The sequence below is a fragment of the Trematomus bernacchii genome, unplaced genomic scaffold (genome assembly GCF_902827165.1).
Source record: "Trematomus bernacchii unplaced genomic scaffold, fTreBer1.1, whole genome shotgun sequence".
NCBI lineage: Eukaryota > Metazoa > Chordata > Actinopteri > Perciformes > Nototheniidae > Trematomus > Trematomus bernacchii.
This window is the reverse complement of record NW_022987739.1, coordinates 10,460,556-10,475,686: the sequence shown is the minus strand read 5'-3', so window position 1 is coordinate 10,475,686 and position 15,131 is coordinate 10,460,556.

Sequence of the window (15,131 nt, the reverse complement as noted above, 5' to 3'; positions counted from 1 at the left end):
CAGAGCCAGGAGTCCTTGAAGATGAGAAACAGAGAATATGACAGTCAAGGCGGGTGAAGACAGCTGTGTCTTTTGATGACGCCAACATTTGGGTCCTGTCTTTCTTGAATGAATACCGTGCATTTTCCTCCTATGAATTTCTAAATAACACTTTCTTTCTTCGACAGCCTCTGGAGACAAAAGTACCCATCCCCCAGGGTTCATAAAAGAGAGTGACAGTGGTGTTTTTTGGAAGAAAGGGAAAAAATGAAATGACAAACTCAGTTGGGCTGTTGAATCTCAATGGTTCTCTTAGGCTCTCTCAAATGTTATTTCTTGACAGCACTGAGCCCTCAGCCCAGTCACAGGCCGTCCTTTAGGCTTACTGCACAGAGCAGAAGGACTGAGGCAGACACAAAGGTAGCTCATCCTCTTCTACACTTATGGCAATTAAACACCATTTGGACTCTTTTAAGTAAATAAACACGAATGGAGAGTAACCTTCTTTTTGCAATGTGATCTTGTTTGGGTTTAAAACCCCTTGCTCACGGTTTCCACAGATGAAGCCTCTAATGCAGCATTTGCCCTGATTATGTGCAACATGGGCCAACGCCAGCATGATAAAGATCATGCTAAATGTCTGTCCTCAGATTGATCCCTTTGAACTGGTTAAATTAGCACAGAAACAGTATTTTCCACTCTATTCCCCAAAACAAATTAATTAATAAATACATACCTGTCTGTGGTTGGATAAAAGCACCATATGGAGGTCTCTTCCAGTCTTTCCCTTGAAGAAAAAAAGAGTGTAAGAAAAAAACCTCCAAATAAGGATGTGAAGCAAAGAAAAAAAAAAGCTTTTCATTATTCATGATTTGATAAATGATATATACTTATTACATTAATCTGCAATTGTGTCTTCCTTTTAACATGCACTAAATCATATTCTTCTAATAACAGAGAACATCGTAAAGGGGTTTGGGCAATCTGTGCCCTGTGTTTTCACACCCACTAATTCTCAGCAACAGAGGTGGTCTGGGCGTCTTACTGTAGCTAAATGTTTAATGTACTGCTGTAAAGGTGGTGATTTACGGAGATGTGCTAATATTATGCCATACTTCCAGGCTTGTCCTGTGCAGCCCACTCTTTTTATTTGATAGGTTCCTTTCTTTTCCCTAAAACACACTGAAGACGGCATCTGGAAGGCATATCGGGGGCTACCAAGTGCTTAAAAAATTTAAAAAAGAAGGGACTGCCGCAGGGGTATCATCCCAAAAAGGTGTTTCTGAGGCTTTAGGACAGGAAGCTGCCACTGTGGACCAACATGAAAACGCAGCTTCTTTATTTGGGAAGAGACTTTCAGTTACCAGAATTGACTTTCTGATGAATTCCATATCCACCTTATAAAGAAAGTAACAGTAAGTCATACTAGATTTGACCTTTTGCCCACTTTGTGTCTAGATTTTGTATTGATGTTAGGGACAAGGCAAGTTTGTCATAATAATAATAATCAGTAAATAAAATGTTTTTTAAATTGTTGAACAGACCTTCGATCCTTGGATGTGCTGGTTGCCGAGCTGTATCAAGGAAGATGGCATGACAGAATTTCTTTCCTTTCTATTACTGTATTTACTTTTTTTGTGAATCTCTTTTTCAACTCATACTTAAGCCTAAAAAACACAAGATCTTAAGGCAGATCTTCAGCGTTTCCTTTTCCTTCGGTCCAACTGTTGCTAACGTTTGGAAAGCAGCCAGTGTATGAGCCACAAGAGATAAATACTTGCCTTACACATACTTTCCCTGAACAAGCTCTTAAAGCCACAGTGTAAACACACCATGAACTCCATCCCATGAGTTATGCTAATTACAGATAAGACTAAAGTGGCTCATAGTTAATACCAGGTGGATAAGATGGTTGTTTTTCATCCTTACACAACTTGAATAGCAGTGGAGGAAGATGACTAAAGACCACTGATGTTAGCCAAAATTGATGAGGGAAAGAGTGGAAACAAACATGTTTCCATACAGCCATGAAGATTATTACCTAGCTTACTGGATATTGTAATTATGTTTAAGCTGTTAATTTGCTCAGCTTTGCTTCACTAAACATAACTGTCTTGTAACAGCTGAGAAAAGGCAAGCCAAAAGGTTTTTAGCCCTTGAAAATAAATTGAGTGCAAACTGAAAGAAAAAGTGCTTTAACTTGATCAAAGTTGTGAGATAAGCAGGGCAGATTAATACTCAAGGGGGCAAAGCTTAATTCAGTACAACCGTGAACAAGTGGATCTCCCGCACACAACAGTATTTTGCTCACTAATGGAGTGTTTTCAATGATTGTAAGAAAAAGAGCTGGGAGTTTAGCTCAGTGTGTCGAATTACCCACACCCTTCTTTTGTTTTGCCTCAAAACAGACGGCTTCAAAGACATCTGAGACCAGAAAAGCACCTCTGAATTGTGCCTTGTAGAGTCTGTTCAGGTTTTGCAACTAGCACAAAATAAGACAAAGTTGACGTTAGCAGGATGACATATCACTCAAATATATATCATTTTTGATCAAACCATAAACATGTGCTGCACATTGAAATACCATCCCCTGTATTCTGTTACTTACAGATAACAGCAAGGCAGGAAACCTTTGAAACACAAGTGAGAGACTGCATGGTTTTTCAGACCTCAGCCATGTCTGTAAATGCTCTATGTGGCCAATGTCTGTCTACTCAAATAAAAAAAAAGTCAAGAATAGTAAATAATAATTATGTTCCCATCATAACCACAGCAATATAATCTAAAGCCTTTAAATCATCACCAACACAACATGCAAGCTGAAGTCACATCAAAACAACTAGCAGTAAAAAAACACTGTAATGCCTTTTCTTTTTCAAACAAGTCAAGGTCAGAGACAGAACATTTTGGAGTGCAATACTGCTGGAAAATGTCATAATTGACACCCATAAATGCTCTGTTGGGATCATAACAGCTGGTTAATTTGCAACACTTTTGGCATATGGCTGACATTGGTTTGATCCTCACGAAACCATTGGGTCATCCCATACGTGCCGTGGGGACAGGAACATTATCAGCCTGAAAGATACAGTGCACTACAGATATGACATGTATACACATGTGCAGAGACCTCCAGCTCTTTTTTGCCAAAGTCCTGACATCACCTAAAGACTAGAAACTGCTCCATTCAGGCCTATGACTCAAAGCAAACTCTCAATCAAAAATCCTTTCAGTGGTCCCTCTAAAGAAGTGAAAACCTAAAGTAGAAAGCTTTGTAAAAGTGAAACATTTAATAAAAACTGTTGTTGACTAATTAATGATTTGCAATTTTACAAAATCCTACACAAATAAACATGTCTCCGTTACCCACCCATGTTGTAATCTTATGTTCTAATGCAATTTTTCCAATGTTTTAGCTACAATTGTTAAACATGTTATATTAACTAACAAGCATTCAAAGGATATTGAAAGTACTACCAATATAAAAACACATAACTACTACAGGTGATACAATATACGTGCCAGTTCTGGTATTAGTCCTACCACAACTATCATCAACTGCCATTGCATCATCTACTACTAATAATACTGCTGGTACCGTTTCTGCTACTTTAGCTGTTGCTATTCCTTTTAGGGTTTAAGTCACTATACAGTATGAACCAATGTTCCTTTATTACTCTTTCAAGGTTCAAGGTTCAAGGTTCTTTATTGTCAAACTAACATAGCTACAGAGTAATTATGTCGAATTGAAAATCTTAGGTCACCGGCTTCTCCAACAATGCAACATAATAATACAGATAGTAAAAGTAATACAAAAAAATAAATAGTTCTAAAATAAAGTGAGAGAGAAAAAAAAGTGGAATAGTGCAGTACGAGTCTATATACAAGTTATTGGAATGATATATATTAGATAGTAGATATATATTACTAAGTAGCAGATGAATGTTATGAAATTGTTTCAGCAGTTCAATTGTTTATACTATTGCACTTTTCATTATACATCTTACACTTACAGTAAAGACAAAATGTTTTCCACATATCATTGTTATGGAAGTTTGCAACATAGTTGGTGGCAGTCTCCTCTTAGACAAGAAACTTTTTTTCCTCCTCCTTTCTCTGTTTTCCTTTGTTGTCCTATTATTTACACTGCAAGGATGGAGAATTAAGGCGTAAAATGAGAAAATAAGCATTTATTGATGTGTTGCTCCTTTCACATTCTCTCCAGACAAAGACTTTGAACAATGATCGGGCAAATTTGTTTTGAAGGTGCATCATTTAATGGCTAGTTTGTTGATATTGTTTACATATTCTAGGTTTTAACGAGTTTGCTTGAAAACCAAAGTACACAAAGAAGTCTAAAACATGGCTTTAATTTGCATAAAAAAAGGGAGGAAGCGACAAAAAACAAACACTTCAAAGGGTTATTCTTTTTCTAAAGATGATGTATACTGCTCTTGCATGAGAGCAATACAAGCTGTGCATGACATGAAATGGAAACAAAAGCATGCAAGTATTACCAAAAAGTAATTAAAATGTCCATCTATCCACAATTGTTCTGACATTTTCTATAATGGCAACAAAACAGTTGACAAATCCAGTTTTTGCTGTACTTAATTGATTGCAGTGTTTGAAGTCAACATTGAAAGCAGGACAATTTAATTACACACGTTTTCATTAAAAATAAAAATTAGACTAAATACATGTTTGAATCACTTGCTCGGAGAAACTATTCCTAGTCTGTTTTTGGAATTAGAAGTAGCATGATATATAATCATGGGCTTTTCTTTGTAATTCCCCCTTGAATGGCAATTGTGTTGTATAAAAAATGGGATACTGGGTTTCCTCCAATTGCATGGTTTGCATCACCGGTGTGTGCTGAGCCAAATGGACTGTGGGATTGATGGTCAGGAAATGAACACACATGCTGAAATCAGCCGGCCAGTCACTGCTCTCCCACGATTAAAGCTATACAGTTTCTCTTTTGGAGCGGCGCCGGACAAGTGCCAAGGACTGTCTGCCTGTGAGTGTTGAGCTACTGCAGACTCTATGTATGTTTGTGTGTAAAGTGTGTGTGTAACAACATATGTGCACAACTGTCCATACGAACATGAGTGGGCTGTTTAGTGCTGTACATGGCCATACCTGCTGTGTGTGGCCGAGCAGTCCTCATACTCCACTGTGGTACCCTTGAGTGTTAATGGTCTCCTGTTGGCGGCTGGGTATCCTGTGATTAAGCTCTGCACACAGTATGATGAGGTGTGACTGCTAATCCAGTGACACAGACAGCTGCAGCCCAGCTGATAGGCCATGCCTGACAACCCCTTACCTTCAACATTGTTTGCTTGTGCGTACAATATGAGTGAGGATCGGAGCACAAACACTTTTGCTTGTTTGAAAGTAGATTATGGGTCTACAAAGAGCATGCTTTCAGTGCATACAGTAGCAAGACTATCCTCCCAAAGGCATAGGGTCATCAGGCCAGGAAATACTGTAGGGGTCATTTTGCACAACATGTTAAATGTATGGTGTCAATAATACTCACATAGATAAATCAATAAAACTGGTTATCTGTCTTGCAGTGATAAAATTAAGCTTATTGGGAAAGATAAGATATTATTATACAGTGAAGCTGAATGGAAAATATTAGATATTAGCAAAGGGCTATAGTAAGAAATGCTGTTTAATCCTGCATTACTTGCAAGTGTATTCGCTGAGCTAACGATACAGTTTCAAACTAATCACATGAGCATATGTTTAGGAGTCTTCCAGGACCACAAATGTTAGGCAGCGGGTTATAATTTGATATTCTTAAGTTTCAAATTGACTAGTTGTCATTTGTAAACTGGTGGTCTTCAGCTCCTCTTACTGAAGCATAAGTCAGTTCTGCCTAGAAATGACAAAGGCTCCATAATATGGCTAAACAGAAAAAACATTTTAAAGTATATATTTTTTGCAGCTCGTTAGAAAGGCCTAGCTTGAAATCCAACAACTTCCCAGTACAACCATCGCCCCTTATCTGCCATGACAGGCAAGCCATCAGTTTTAGAAATACTTTTAAACCCACTTAAAAGAACACATTAGTCTGCAGGACAGTAGCGTAGGCAGAGATTTACTTTATAAAATAGGGTGGGCCAGCTTTTTCCAGGGGGAAAAATTACTTTAAGGTAGGCCTGGCCTATAATAATAATATATGATAATGCCCATTGCCAAGCATCGTTGTAGCATTTCCCTCCGAATAATGGTCGAAGACTTTACTGATGATATGAATGTATTGAAATCTCCAATATCAACGTAAGAGCTATAAAGACACAAAAATAACAAATACATGTAGGCTTCATTCATATTAGAATCACTTTAGCATAGGCCTACTGTTAACTGTAAACAGACAGCAAAGCTATAAAACAGCCTACAAACGAATTAGGACAAAACCCACATTTTTATATTATAGTTAATACCAACTTTGTGCCTCTTCGGGGGGTGCTAAACTTAAACATAAACTTTATCCTTTACTTTCTCCGTCTTTATATGTAGATTAATCTCCGATCCCTTTCTCTGTCACGTTGTTTCCATAGCAACAACAACTTCCTGTCAACAGCGTAAACTCGCCTTCAAAAATAAAAGCATCTAAATAACACAGGAAGTTAACCTAAATTACATTTAAGACATATTTACAACTGCAACGAAAGTAACAAAAACAATGTAATATCCTTTTCAGTTTCACAGAACACAAATTGGGTTATTTACTCTTGTATTGCACTAGGTAACAGCAACAATAGGTTGTAGCATTCAAACCTGCTCATGGACTTGCAGTGGTCCTCGCTTTTTTTATGTCTCTCCAACGTGTTACGCAGATGCTTCCAGTCTACATATCCATCCCTCGTAAATGCACCTTCAGCTCCTGGGCTGAGGAAATGTCTGCACATTTTACAGAAAAGCGCGTGCCTACTTGCGCTGTATTCCACCCAGGGAAAATCTTCATACCACCTCAACCAGTTTTGACCGGAAATGAGTTCCGTTCAGAGGATAAAACACATACAACATTAATTCAACTCGATATTTGTTCACTTGAATTTAACTTTGAATGCTTGGATATTCTCAATAGGTGAATACAAAAATGTATAATAATAATTAAAAAAAAATTCAAATTACACCGAAGCTTTCTCAGGGCGGGCCAATGAGTAAACTGGGCGGGCCTATGATGGCTACGCCACTGCTGCAGGACTGACATTTCTCATTCCCACATTTTATCTCATCCGCCATTAGCATATGCTCATTATCCTGGAACTAGGAAAAAAGTAAGACCTGAAAAGTGAATGTAACATGTACCGGAAAGCAGTGAAATATTCAGTTACTCGTGGTCCAGCTGTAAGGTTTCTGCAGGCCTGGGAGGCATTGTTGTTTTATTTTAGTTGGAAAGGCCGACATGGCTCAGGCTTTAATAACATTATCCGCAGTCGGAGTAGCGCATCATTAAAGGGCTAGAACACTGGGAAGGGTGGGGGGTTTAAGAAAGAAAATTAGAGATAAGGAAAAGATTGGATACATGAGGTTTATTTGTATTGCCATTTTTAATTTGCTGTATCAGGCCTCAAACCTGCGTCAGGAAGCACACTCTGACCTGAACAACAGTCCAACTGGCTTGTTCATTCGACTCCAACTGTACGATTTCTTCATCTCATCCCCTCCCCTCACATCTATTTCTTTCCTTTCCTGCATCTTCTCTCCTTCCCCTCAGTTTCCTCTTTCACTCACCCATGAGACCTTGTGGTGATTTTTAGACGGAACAGCGGACTTCAGGTCTGTTTACCGGCAAGATCTCAGGAAGTCAACATCAGATAAGCGGATTCCTCCGATACACAAGAGGAGCAGATACATTTCAAGTAAACGGCTCAACGAGGGCACGGCCAAAACAGTATGTTCCAGAGAAGGATGTGAGTTGAGAGTTCAAGGGCAATGCATGTTCATTAATATGTGTATGTGTATGTGTATGTGTATGTGTATGTGTATGTGTATGTGTATGTGTATGTGTATGTGTATGTGTATGTGTGTATGTGTGTGTGTGTGTGTGTGTGTGTATGTGTGTATGTGTGTGTGTGTGTGTGCGCTCTCTGAAATCCAGCACCGTTTCCAAGATGACAAAATGTCTGGAAGTTGTCTTTCCCAATAAGTGTAGCAAGGCACCTACAGACATCGCAATTAACACAAACGTAACCTTCTTGCCTCACTGCATTACATTTTGCTCTCTGTCCAAATATCTGTTCCTTTATGCTCTCAATCATGACACCAGCTTTTGGCCAGATCCTTAACCTGCCAAAACCGTCCCTCTTCTTTGTACTGCATTACACAAACACAATAGAATGTACTCTCAATGGATAGCAGGTGTTTCTTCACAAAGCAGCTGTCATCGTTTCAAGCTTAACTGTAAAGACAATGAGGGATGAGGCTGATGACCCAAATGACCACCTGGAGGAGGACTCAAATCATTCAAAACTGGAGAATGGCACCTCACCTCACCTCATCCTATCACCAGTAAGCATTTTCCAAAATGGCAAAATATTTATTTTATCAAAACAAGGGAATGTTTTTTGAGGTTTAGGAGACGTTGCAGCAACTTTGAATGTAGGCTACATGGATGGTTTTCATGCAAAAAAATACTGTCTGTACACAGCTATGGCTCTCTGGTTTTCAGCTAGCTGGCCTTACTGGCTTCCAAAAGCTGTAAGTTATGTGGAAGACTGTGAAATCCTAAAACATACAGGGGAATACATACAAGATTCTGTCCAAGAAATTTGCATTTAGATGGGTAGATCTTAACAGCCATAGCAGATGCTTAACTTAACCCATGTTAAGCTTATTCAAAGAAGAACAAAAGAAGAAATGGTTTTTTTAGGACACCATTTATACCTACCTAAAGACCTATTTAAAGACAAAGAGGGATCAACCGAGGGGAAAAAGCACAGGTTGATATCAAGTCAATAAAACAAGGCTGATTGTATTGTTTAGTCTCAGTCACAGTGTCACATCTCACCGGCACTGGGAAACTGAGAGAAAGGGAGCAGGAAAAGGCCTCCTGCACATCTGTCATCATTTCCAAGTTGGTAGCAAGAGGCAGAGAGCTGCACTAATGAGGTGTCTTATACCTGCCACTTCATGTCCTCCTTCTATCAATTCTTCCCTTTTTCAATCTGTCTGTGTTTCAAAGAAACAGCAACGGTTCGTTTTTATGAGCAGTGCTTTCTTTTTCATTTAATTTGTACTTTCATTTAATTCATCTAATTTGACAACTCTAAATTTGAAATGAGAATCATTAAGGACTACAACACAAATGATTGCTGATGACTACAGGACATTTTCTGCACAGAAATGACCACGGACACATTGGTAGATTGTTATTGATTATACTTGTATTCATTGTATTATGCAATACGTTTTATTAAATTATAATTGCTGCATCTACTGAAGAGAAATAAACTACATTTCTGAACTGAATGTCTTTTTATATTTTACTGGAATATAGTTTTACATGCATTCATTTTGCATGCAGCAGATGATATGTTCTTCACTGAGTGATCAGCACAAGCAGAGGAGGATTGTTTTTTAATCCTAGAGCCACCTGAGTTGATTTAGTCAATCATCCTGTTTCGGGACATTTGATTAAACTGAGAATGATTTGCATGGTGGTTTCTAGGAATTCAAAACAGCTCTGGGAGATACATCTGTGAGTTATTGAAGAAATTACTTCTCGACTCCAAGACAAGTATAAGTTCGGCCCACCCAAAACCGTACGCTACTCTGCAACTAAAAGACTTACAAAACAAGATAGATGCTAACGTTAGAAAAAGAGTCCATTGTGTTTCCTTTTTCAGACAAACCACATCCCAACAGATTAATGTATTTATTGTTCAACATGATGGTCATATTTGTACCTCCCACCATCCAACCCTGCACTTTGTCCCAGCCCAATGTTTTGCTTAAACCTGAAATATGATGAAAGGTTGTTCCCTTGTGACCATGACTTTTCACAGTGAAGGAGTGTGTGAGCCAGACACTAATCATGCTCCAGCGAACCCTAGTCTCATTCAGACTTATCTTCACTTTGTTAGCAACTGCACAGGGGAGACAACCTGCTGTTATGTTTTTCTTTCTTAACGTTATCTTCACAATAGAATAACTATTTTATCTTATGTATACATGCCTTTAGTTGTTCTTATACTCCCTGATTTTTTAACTTGCACCTTATCAACATTTGCCTGCAGGACATATGTAATATAGGTCTTTCACTGATTCAGCTCAACATTTTCCTCCTCAGATTTATTGAATACTGGCTTTGAAACTGAAAGAAAGAAAACTTATTAAGCATAGTATACCTTATTTCCCACCGGGTTTGTTTTCTTCCTTTGGAAATATAAAGGCTTCCAGCTAAATAAATACAAGCAAATTAATGTGCAGCCTTTCCTTTATATGAGGAAAAATGGTCTGCCACACTTGATTTGTGAACTGTTCCATTTTAGGTAATGAACGGGAAAGCTTTGCAATTGAAGAGTGGACTCCATCAAACGGTTAATGTGCATGATTAAACCTAAACAATTGTTAAGAAGGCTCTTTTAACCTTTAAGTCATATTCTATTATCGGACTCCTGGCAGACCAACACACAAACGCACATTCCCTGCTCCATGAAACCTTCTGTTTGGCACGCTCCACAGCTTACATTTAAGATGTACTATTACACGCACAGATGTGAATCAAAAGCAAACAGAAAACATGATTTGAATGTTGAATATTCATGACTTATTAGCTTTCAAGACATTTCCTATCAATCGAGAGAAAAGTATTTTTATATTCCAGTTTTATAAAACAGCATCTAAGTGAATTAAAGTATCAAATAATATGTGTCAGAGCAGCTAATAAAGTCTATTGTTTACAATGTAATTTTTTTCTGGTTTTGCATGAAGTAGAATTGCACTGGAAGCCAGAGGAGTACATTTGATCTTCCCCTAAAGCCACGCTGTCCTTCTTGGTGAGAGGCCTTGTTCAAAACATTGACATTGGAGGGCTGAGGAAAACAGAGTGGCTGAATCCTGGGAGTGTGAGCAGTGGTAACCCATGGACAGTGTTTATCTGCAGACGGCAGGCGCAAAGCCTGCAGTATATCTATCTTTGCTAAGCTCTTGCTATGTGTGTACCTTTGCAAAGTTGTCTGTGTGTGTTTCTTATACACTGAGGTTTTTGAGGTGAGATCGGAGCCCCGATAAATGACTTCTATAAACCTAAAGGCCCAGCAGGACTGCCTGAGAGATGCCTGTAAGCCATTTCCTGAATAATAAGCTTTATTTCAAAATATTATTACAAATGTAGGGCTGTAGATTGATTAGTATCAGAACAACCGACATTTCCTCATGTCCCTATGGGGAAGTTTTGCTGATGTTTGAGTTCAGTATGTGTCTCTATCATACACGCAGCTGTTTTGCGGTTAGAGCTTACATTGCGATGTTTTCAACTTGATGTCAAATTTCCATTTACAATCCTAATAAATCAAATAAATAAGCATCAAAACAATGATTATTACAATCCTGATGGACCACAAAATAATATTGCAAGTCATGATTACAACTTATGATTGATTCAATTATTTGATTTTGGTTTTTGTTGGAATTGGGCGGACAATTTCTCTTTGGATACTTACAGACATTTCTGAGCCACACAATGCATCTTTTATTCATAATATACAACGTTCAGAAAGGGAAACCCAGGTTTGGCTGACCTTTCTATTCCACAACATTTAACATGTGTGCTTGAGACTATCCCACCATTCAAAACCTTCCACAGCTCTGTAAAAAGTCAGAATGTGGTCCGAAGGCAGTTGTCAGAGTTCCCAGAGCAGATATTCAGTTCTTGCTGAGAAACCCAAGTTAAGTTACCCTCTCTGGGGTGCAGTGTCTAAAAATGTGTATATCGACGCTGTTCCCCTGATGGTCAACGTGTTAACTTTTACCCCATGCAACAGGGTCTTGGTTTTCCTCAAAACTGAGCCTGTCCAGAGCCAAGCTTGGATCAAGCTTTTTCAGAATTTGAGGGCAGCCAAGGATAAAAAGGCCCCAAGGTGGAACGGTGTGGAAATATATACAAAGAGCCCCTGCAGCGGGAAGGAGCTAAGCGATTCCTTGCGTGTCTTGGTATGATATGCAATATATAGAAGGAAAGAAAAGGTGGGCGGATAAATCCTTCCTCCACTATATCACTATATGTGTCTCAGTGAAGACCACAAAACGGCTGAAAGTCATGTTAGTGGGTTGGGAGTTGGTGGCGGTGGGAGGGGGGCTGGAGTGGATGAGTGTGTCGGAGGGAATGCATCGCAGGGATTAGGTGGACCCCTAAGTCTCTTTAGTAGGCTGTACAAGGCCCAAGCCAAATAAAGACTTCAACATTACTTACATGTTAGAGCTTCTGGTTTTCCTGCTTTAACTTAAACTGTGATAGTAAACCTAAAGAGTGAACAAGCAGGAGAGGAACATCTTCCTCAAGGACACTTTAACCAATTAGTACTAAACCTTTGAACAAGTTTATACATGTAAAGGTGTTAGGAAATAGTATTGTAGAGCTATAAAAGAATAAGTGTGGGTTAAATCAGATAGAGATGATATGTAAAAGTACTGGTCAGTGTCTGTGATGTTACGCACACTTAAAATACATATATGGTTGTCATTAATAAATTGAAGGTTGGATAACCAATCAATTTAAAGAAAATGGATTCCCAGGTTTTTATGTTTATATACCTTTTTTTATACTTTTCCCAAGTACTGGCGCTATTCTCGCCTTTAGTTCTCGTTTCCTTTTTGCCTTCCTTATCTCTACTATGTTCCAAATATGCACAGTATTCTTATATCCGTCTTCCCGTCAAACCTGCGTATTCTCTCCAAGAAAGTCAGAAAGACATGAGTCCACCAGGGAGGGAGCCTTTGAAATGTATGCTTTGGTTGTGTCTTCTGCGAGAAAGCTTGCATAAATAACCATACGCGGATCCTCGTGAATGCATAAGACACCAGATACCTCAGCTGAGCCACTAATGGGCCTCATAGTGTATTCTGGCCCTCCACGTTTTAACTGGTTTCTCTCCTGTGATTCCCTAACAGTGATTGTGAAGTGTATAGTCTTGCTCTAAAAGGATGACACCTAGCTTATCCTTATTTGTACAGCTCTCATTTAGATTCACCAGGGTTGCTCTTGTAAGTAACACTGCTGTCGTATTTAAACCCTCCCTTAATTTGGTCAAACCATGCAGAGGCAACATCCTGGAAGGATTTCATTTAGATTTTAGAAGTTAAGCTGAGGTCCATGTAGTGAATCTGATCACTTTCCACTCTTTGAACTACTTTAAAGAAACGTAATATAAAAACGTAATATTTAAAAGTGTGTTACTGTGAAATATCTTAATAGTTATTTCTAATGGACCTATACCTGAGGCTATGTACATTTGACAAAACATGGTTACTGTGTATTCTATTTTTCTGGGGCATATAGTCCCAATAAAGTGTGTTTAACATCTACAATATTAATACTAGATTGATGGGGAATTCACAAATTCATAATTGAGGTCTCTATCCTGAACTGGATGTGCTACATTTCCTCGATTTCCTTCCAAAAGTCATCTGGGTTAATCACTGCTTGCCACTTGGGTTAATATACTTAAAATCCCATCAATCCGTTGATGGTTTTTCACGAGTGGGTGTGATGCATGCAAGACCTGTGATGCACAGTTGCAGCAAAGCAAAGAAAAAAAAAAAAAAAAAGGTCTTGACGGATGCGTTTCCCCTTTCATTTACTGACCAACTCGTGGTGCTTGTTGCCCAGGCACAACTTCATTTCTCCCTCCAATATATATCCCTCCGACAGGAAACTATGATTTTACTTATGAGGTCAATTGCTTTTCTCTTAGCTGGTGAAATAACAATTCAGATTGTTACAGTTGTGACGCTATTTCTATTCACCTATTTTTTGTATCCTTGGAGTTTTGCAGAGTAGATGGCACTGCGGGGAGTCACTCTAGCATCCTCTGTGATCATTTCCTTCAGTGAAACTAGCAGTGTTGTGTGACACGTTAATTGGCCACTAGTCTAGGTTCCCTCTGCAGGCATCTGAATGCTTGGTGGTACCTCTGTGTATGGGAAAACAAATGAGAGGATAGACAGGATTCCACAGCCTGATGAGATAAAAGAAGTCTGGGGAAATTAGATAATTATTTCCTGATTTCCAAATGAAACAGCTGAGAGAGCAATGATCCATTATGTCTCAGTTAACCACCCACCAGTGTGTCTGTTGAACATGAGGAGACGCATATGCTCAGAGGCCAGTATGAGCGGTGATGGTCGGTTTACTTCTTGAGTAGTGATGAAAGGGTCTAAGATTGAGAGTCTTGCTAAGTGATTAACAAGTGACCAGTGATCAGAGGGATATTGTCATCACTCACCAGTTTTACAAATGGCTGGTTTCAAAGAACTCTTTTAAAACTCATGAAGTTTTACAGAATCTTAATTACACCTTACTGGAAAGTAAAAGAGCATTCAGAGGGCAGGCCATGCAGCTTTCAAACCACTGACTCCATCGGTGCAATCTTACTGACACCATAAAAATTGCACATGCGGAAATATTTCCTTTAGAGAGAAAAAGAAGGGATCAAAATTCACCAAGACAGCTCTGCGTTTTGTCAAATTTCGCAATTTGTAATAACACGTGGCAAGCACCGAACAAATCCAGGGATACCACAAAGATGAGACGTTCCTTGGAAGTAAGGCTCCTTTCCATGTTAAACATCTCTAAATAAAAGAGGCTACCCCACACCTGACCATCAGAGGGAAACTACATGTGTTTCCATTACAGAAAGGCTCCCAAAGACTGTCATTTGTGAAGCCGCATGTATGCCTCAGTCCAATACAAACCTCAACCATATGTGAGCAGTTAGTTCCATCCCTAAGCATTGATTACTACTGTCGGAATATCAATAGACAAAAGCTGATCCCTCTCCTAGGACACCAACTTGTTAAGTTATGCACTCTAAATTTAGACTTCTATGAAATATCCTTTAAATTTAATTCCACACCGTCAAACCTTCTGACCTTAGGAAAGTGTAAATAAAGTAGCACTGTTTTGTCTCTGA